Here is an 8076-nt window from a genome sequence, read left to right as displayed (position 1 = left end):
AGGGAAAGATTAAATGTTTCCAGAGTTGAACACTGTGTTGGGATAGGGCTCTTAATGAAACACAGCTGCTAAAATTTGCTCCAGAGTTTAAAACAATAAACCTCTGATATTCCAAAGAAATGATAACTCTGTTGAAGTGCTCTTCCCAGAGCCAAACCCAGAACATGGGATTGAAAATATCAGGGCTCAGAGAATGCTGAAAGATGAAAACTGTTTCCATACGTGGAAATAGAGCACACATCTCACAAATCAAGGATCAATTCATTTAGGCCAGGAAGGAAGGTTAAAAATCCAAATCACTTCACTTATGTGTTGCTGACATCAGCGTATTACTGTAGGTACTCATTAGGATGGTTAACGTAATGTTTACATTTTCTTTCTGTGGTTCTTTTCCACTCTCCAAGTTGATTAGAAACATCACAAAATCTTAGATAGCCATATTGCCATTTTGTCTTTCATACTTAAGAAATCCAGCGGATGATCTTTGGGTGAGCATCTTTATGCAAAAGTCAGGATAGTGGGGAAATAATCATGAAGAAATGATTGCAAACATCTATTCATAAGTTATGTACTGTAAAGAATTGTAGAATTTTTTTTTTTTTAGAATTTGGACAAGATTAGCTGATTTTTCAAAAGAAGGAGGAAAAAAAGAACTTGGAGAAGCATAAAGGAAGCCCCAGAATGTCTTGTTACTAAAGACTATTTTTGGTTGGTTGGTGGGTAGATGGGTGAGGTAGACTTGTTTCCCCCTTAGAAGAAGAGTAATACTGTCCAAGGTCTGGTTCTTGAGATAATGTTGGGGTTTTCCTGGATGACAGTAAGTAAAACTGGTCTGGGGGACAATATATATTGAAGACACCCTTCTCCATCTGAAGACATACTAGTAACTATACTTGGTATTTCATGCTCCTTAATTTTATTTAGTTTTCACAGCTTCCCATGACATATGTGTTTTATGATTCTAAATTTATGGATAAGAAATTTAAGGTTCAGAAAACTGGAGGCTGAACAGGTTTTTTTTAGAGTTTTGGGAAGAAGCATTTTCTTACAAAATTTACCCCTAGCAGAATTTTCTAGTGAATCACTCACAAGTCTGTTTATAAATTTTTGTCTCCCCTGTGCAACAACTATACTATTTCTTATTTTATTGATGTATTCAATAAATCTTTATGAATTAACCACTATGTGCCATGTACTATTCAAAGCACGAAGGATGCAGGAGTGAAGTAAGCATAGAGCATAATTCTAATAAAGGTAGAGTAAATAGACAAGGGAAATGCATGGTTGTGTCAGATGGTTTTAAATGCTATGTAGTAAAAAGACAAGAAGGGGTAATGTAGAATGCCAGGATGCAAGAGGAGTACAATAGATTGGTCAGGGAAGGCCTTATTGAAAATGTAAATTTAAGAAGAGACAACATTGGAGAAGTCACCAGCATTTCTGGTATCTGGGACAAATGAATTCCAATTAGAGAGAACAGCTGGAATAAAGGCCCTAAAGCCACATGTGTTTGAGGAACAGCAAGCATACCAATGTTACTAGAATGTTAGGAAGGGTGGGAAGGGCTTCAGAGAGGTTATTAGGGCCATGTCACAGAGGACTTTATAAGCTCTGGTAAGGCTGTGGCTTTGGGTTTGAGTAAGATGAGAAGTCACAATGGGTTTCGAATGGGATTGTTATTATCTGATTTAAGTTTTCAAAGGATCCCTCTGGATGCTATATTGAGACTCGTTTATGGAGGAACACAGGTAGAAGTTACATGACAGACTAAAAGATCATTCTACATGCTGGGATAAGATTTATTTATGGGGAGCCATGTTGGAAATTGTCAATGTGGCTTATTTATGTGATTCCCCATGCATCTCTGCCTTCCCAGTTCTTAAGATTTAGTCTCAAATGGGGTCCATGGAAACTCCACCTGGCAGTCCATACAGCTCATTCCCATAGTTGTAGAGTAGGAGGTTTTTATTTGTAAACCATTTTAGTGGTGCTACTTGTTATGGGAAAGATACTCCATCAGCATTGACTTTCTGGGTCATTCCTTCCCTCCATCTTCACAGACCCCTATATGAACTTCTCTATTTTGGTTACCTTTATTTGTTTTTTGGTGGTGGTGGTGGTGGTGGTTGATTGGTTGGTTGGCTGGTTGGTTGGTTAGTTTTGGTGTGTGTGTGTGTGTGTGTGCCTTGTGGTTTCCAAGATGTCTCAAAGCAACATTGAAAATAGAGATTGGCTTCTGTGTATCATTCTTCTTATACTTCTGGATGATTTCCTTTCTGATAGTCCTTATTTATTCCTGCCAATCAGTGTTTTCACAAGTATCTTCTTCCCTCCTACTGAAGAACTCATAGTGTTTCTTATAGCTCAGATTTGCTGAAAATGAACTCTCTCAGCATGGATTTTTTGTTGTTGTTGCTTTAATACAATATTGTCTTTTTTTCCCCTTTCAGTCCTTTAAAGTTGTCTTTCTGTATTCTGGCCTCTGTTGTTTCTAATAAGAATTTATCCTTCATTTTTATTGGTATTTTCTGGAGTGTAATCTTTCAAGATTACTTTATCCTTAGCATTTGGCAGATTGACTATGATGTACTTAGCTTTGGTTTCCTTTATATTTATCTTGCTTGGGGTTCGCTAAACTTGAATCTGTTGAGTACCACAGATCTCAGACACTAGCTGATCAGTTTGTGAATTTTTCTCTTTCTTTCTTTTTTCTTTTTGCATTTTTTTTCTTTGTGCTTCAGTGTGTATAAATGTTGTTGGTCTATCTTTAAATTCAAATTCACTGATCCTTTTTCAGCAGTGTCCTGCTTACTGTTAAGCCCATCAAATGAATTCATTTCTGATATTGAATTTTCTATTCTATAATCCCATTTAGTTCCTTCTTGTGGTTTCCACTTTTCTGATGAAATGTCTCACCATGATATATGTGAGTCTTCTTGTATTGACTGATTCTTCTTTTGGTTTTGGATTACCTTCCAGTCTCTTTGCATGTCTCATAATTTTTATTTGCCGGACATGCTTTGTCACTGTCTCTTTTCAGCTACATTTTCACTTGATCCACAGGTTTGGTTTATTTATTCGCTGCCACCACCTTTATGCTCGTTTTCTGTCCTTCATTATTATGTCTCCCTTGCTTTTTATCACATTGGTGTTTTTTGAATGCCTCTTGGGAGTAGTGGGCTAATTTATTGTGAGATAACCAAGTCCCTGTTTCACTAAACCCTTGCAATCTATTAAAATAAGAAAAACAAATGCTTCAATTCTTCCATTTTGGAGAATTCTGATTCATACCAGTAAAGGTTGAGATCAGTATGGATAAGAGGAGCCAGGGGAGGTATTATGAAGGAGGAGAACTTGAAGAGTAGGTTATTGACCAACAGAAAGGGAGGAGAAAGAAGCATTTTTAGCAGAGAGAACAAAAACCTAAGGGATAAAGAAAAATAAGTAGGACATTTGCAGATCTGTGAAGAAAGAGATGAATAGAAGAGCTAAGGTTATGTGAGATCAGAAAAAAATCATGATGAAAGAAACTTTTTAATTCTCTTTTTCCTCCTTGCTATTTATTCTTTTATGATTAAATCATATGAGTAGTATAATATCCTCTACACTATTTCATTACTTGTCTACAAAGAGCTATCGATGCTATTTCCTGCCCTAATATCTTTATGCTCTACCCTATATGTTCAGTAACTTTATGAAAATACAATTAGGATGTTTTCTATTTAGATTTGACTTTTCCTTACCACCTTAGATTAATTCTTATATCCAAAGTCAAATAATAGAAAAGTGAAAAATGAATTGTCAAACAAATGAATAGTTCATCTGTGAGGGTTGAAACTACCAGTATGAATAATTATTTTGGTGAATTTATTGATTTTTACCAAACCTACCAATCAATATGGTTAACATAATTAAAGTATCTATATTAACACCAATGAATCATGAGACCCAAACTCTTAATTATCATTTTTCATTTTGTCAATTGCCATGCTAGAAACTATTTTCTCTTCTATAAACCTTTAAATTCTCTTCAAATTCTCTTTTATGACCTTTAAATTCTCAACTCTGTTGGACTTCTAACACATCAAAAACTTCATCAGTATTCTACAAAGAACAAATAATAATCACAAAAAGTGTCTGCTCTGTGGTAAAAGAAATTCCTGACAGGTTCCTCCCTAAATAAAAATAAATGGAATGACTCCCATAAAATTCATGTGGTCTACACAGAAATAGTTGGACTTCATTAAGACCTCAAAAATGTCTGGTTAAAAACATAAGAACCACATTAGGATAAACTTCCTATTGATGAGATCTCTCAGATCATGGAATCCCCATTAAAACAAGCTTATCACTGGAAACCCTGAAAAATACACTGAACAAAACACTAAGCAGTAAAAGTAGCAATCACGTATTATGTGAAGGCAGACCAAAACTCCATCTTACCCCCAAATACTAAGATCCTCAGAGATTCATGTAATACTTGCATTTTTCCCCTGCTATCTAGAGTTGCTTCTTCAGTTAGAAATTATATAGGCATATCTTGCCTCTGTGGTTTTGGTTCAACATCTTTGACTTGTTAGATTATTGATAATCAATGAAACAAAATGAAACTGTCCTTATTTAGAAACCACTGTCTCTAAATCCTAGGATTTCCACAGTGTTCTCAGCATTGTTGATAGAACTCTATTTTGACTCCCTATCCAATCTATTGGGAGGCAAAGGACTTACATTTATGAGAGGGCTGGCCAGGTCAGAGCTGCTTTCCCTGGCCCTGGGGGAGAAGAAAGTTAATTAGGTTGCCAAAGATTGAACTTAGAAGCTTTTCTTCATTAATTTTATTGTATTCTTAACATGAAATGTAGAACTAAATTGCCATGTAAGAAACCAGTATAAGTAGTATTTAAGATACCTCTGTGGTATGTAAATTTAAACGATTGATATGACAAAGTTTGATCATAAAATGATTAAAATCATGACACTGTAGAAGAAAAATATGACTGTGTTGATGCAGATAATAGTGATAATCTCCAATAAAGATGCTTTATTTGAATAGTGACCCCACACCAAAAGAGCAAGTAATGTTTTATGCTCTTGGAGTTATTTAACCCAGAAACTTCTACTCTGGTTGCATGCTTCTTTTAACAAGGCTACAGAAGCATCCATAAGAAATACAAGTGAAGCATACCCCTTATATAAACACCTGAAAATGTTATTGCATCACCTTTCAATCTGTCTCCCCTGTTAGATTTGAGCGAGGGACTATTTCTTTGCATAGTCGCATCTCAAATTCCAACTAACTCCATTCCATTGTGTCCTTGAATGAGCAGTTTGGGTGCAATGCCTGGAAACTGAAAATTCAGTACCTGGTTTATTTGCTTCTGTTTGCCATATGTAAAAATAATGCAGGGAAACAGAGCTGAAGTATACAAGATGAAGGAAACATATTATCATAAAATATGCTAATGAATTCGTTATCCCATGTGGAACTGGTTAAGACTTCTAAATACCTTCACCAAGCTACTAACAGTTTATAAGCCATAATTTGTATAATCCCAGATCTCTAAGTATATAAAGCATATAAAATATTTCTAAAAGAGAGCGTGACATACTGACTTCATTGATCTCTAGATTGTCATGGCTTTATTCCTATGAATGGAATGATTGATAGAATTCTATTCCTTATCGGTTGCATAATACAACCTAGTGTGTGTGGTTCTAGTGTTTCATAATATATTTTATGTGGTTGGCATATGATTCTCTTAACAGCCTGTACCCCAAAGTTATGGATCATTGGTGTGGTTCTTGTGTTGTTCACACGATATTTCTGAAACTTGGATACAGTTCATGTTTTACTGATGTGATCTGTTCATGTCTTAAAGAATCTTTTTCATTTGTTGTTGTGTTTGTTTTTTGTTTTTTTTTTTTCCTTTTTCAAGGAGGGACTCGTCTGGAATTCTTTACTCTTCAGGGTTTGGGGTTTTCTGAAGGTTTCCAACATTGAAGAGAACAACTTTGTCATATTAGGAGAGGAGGAACTGCTGTCTTTAATGGCAGGTTGACAAAGGCACTTTGTCCCTGGTGTCATTTTATTATATGACTACTGTGTTCTCCCAAGAAGGCTGAGACCACCTACCTGCACATTGAAAAACACAGCTGAGATCTGTCTTTGTGACCCAGACACATGGCCTCTCAACCTTTCTCTGTACTGAAGGAAAACATCATAGCCCCGGCCAGATGAAAACAAGCACTTTTTTCCCCCCACTTTTTCTGTGGGAAAGATGAGCTGAAACCAAAGTTAATATATTTGAAAAATCTGGGAAAAAAACAGAACAGATTTTTTAGAAGTCATTCCTTTAGCCCCATCGGTATGCTATTTGAAGGACTCTTACAAAGAAAACTTCTGTTGGAGTGGAAAACACTGAATGAAACCCATGTTATGTGAGACTTTAATTCCCTGGAGCTGAGAAAGGTGAAAGAATCAGGTCCCTATACTCTTGGACTGTTTTCATTAGTTACCAAGAATGTTTATGCAATCGGTTTTAGCTACTTCATTAGGAATCCCCTTCATCTGTTTGATAGAGTTAACACCAATCAGTTACAGCTGATTTTAAAAGCACTGCTATTATAGTATATATAGCACATTTGTGAGGACAAAGATGTAGAAAAGGAAGAACTTGTTTGTTCTGTTTATTTTTTGAGATGTTTGTTATTCACCAACCGTATATCTGCACACATGTCAACAATGCAGCCTAGCGCGTCTGCACTGAATCAACTATATAATGTGATTTAGGTCTTAACGCTTTCATCTTGGAAGGGGTATTCTTGGCACAAAATACCTGATTTTACACAATGAACTCATAGAACCTGAGCCAATCTTGTGAAGCCATCGGCTCATGTAAGGCTAAATCACTTAATATAATCCCTGCATATGGCCTCTTCCATATTTTTAATCACCACATTACTGGCAAATTTAATTCAACAATACCAAAATGAAAACTGCTGGGCCATTTGGTATTTTGCGTGATGAACTTTCCCCTTTCTACCAAGAGCAAGAGTTTCATTTCTATCAGACTAAACGAATTAACTGAGAGGACTTTAGCCCAGTGCTTCTCTAGCTTTTTGGAGTCTGATTCACATTAAGAAATATAGCTTACACCAGGATATAAATATAAATCAGTAAATATATGTTAAAAATATATGTATTTATATATTCCATCCAAATATGCAAATATATAATCCAAAAAAAATTTTCACGATAGAATACTCATGCTCATTTTTTCCCTAAGAACTGAATTTATTATTTTTAAATCTTATTTATTTTTACAATTTTTTTCTCTTTTTGTTGTGGTTTGAACATTTAATATAGATTTACCCTTTGAACACATGTTTAAAGATACAATACAATATTGTTAACTATAGGCACCATGTTGCATGGTATACTCATACTTATTTTAGATGGTGGTCTTCGATAGGTTCTGTTCTATTCTACTTCATTAATGTGAATTTTATTTATTTTTACTACTCAGTTATGTGTCATGAGTATTAATTTGAAATCCATGGCTTTCTATGACATTCACCCTGGAGTTGAAAGCCTGACACACAATAAAATTGCATCTAAAACAATTAATAATAGCAAACTCTTACTGAACACTGAGCTAAGCACTTGTTTTAATTTATCCACTAACCTATAAATCTCCATGATAACCATGCAAACATTTTATAGGATAAAGGCATAGGTGGGCAGATTTCTTGACAAGGGTTACATAGCTCGTTAGTGGCTGTAGATATGAGCCCAGGACTACCTATGCTCTTAGCCACTACATTAACACCTAGACAGAAGGCTGAGTTTTTGGTCATGTCCTTGCCTTAGGAAATATTTGGTTGACCCCAACTCTTGAAATCACAGAAGATATTTGGAACACATTGCATGGTCCTCAGAGGATCTCCATAGTTCTAAAATATTTATGGTCTCCTCAACACTCTTAAATTGTATACGAACTTCAATGGGAAGGCAGTGAGAGGTCTTTGCCTAGGATTGGCCTTCGCATAAAAGTCAGTTTATTCTAAGGCCTGGGG

Source organism: Herpailurus yagouaroundi, unplaced genomic scaffold, assembly GCF_014898765.1.
Source record: "Herpailurus yagouaroundi ecotype Mexico unplaced genomic scaffold, PumYag 198, whole genome shotgun sequence".
NCBI classification, from domain to species: domain Eukaryota; kingdom Metazoa; phylum Chordata; class Mammalia; order Carnivora; family Felidae; genus Herpailurus; species Herpailurus yagouaroundi.
The sequence above is the reverse complement of the archived record's forward strand: the minus strand, read 5'-3'. Positions refer to the sequence as shown.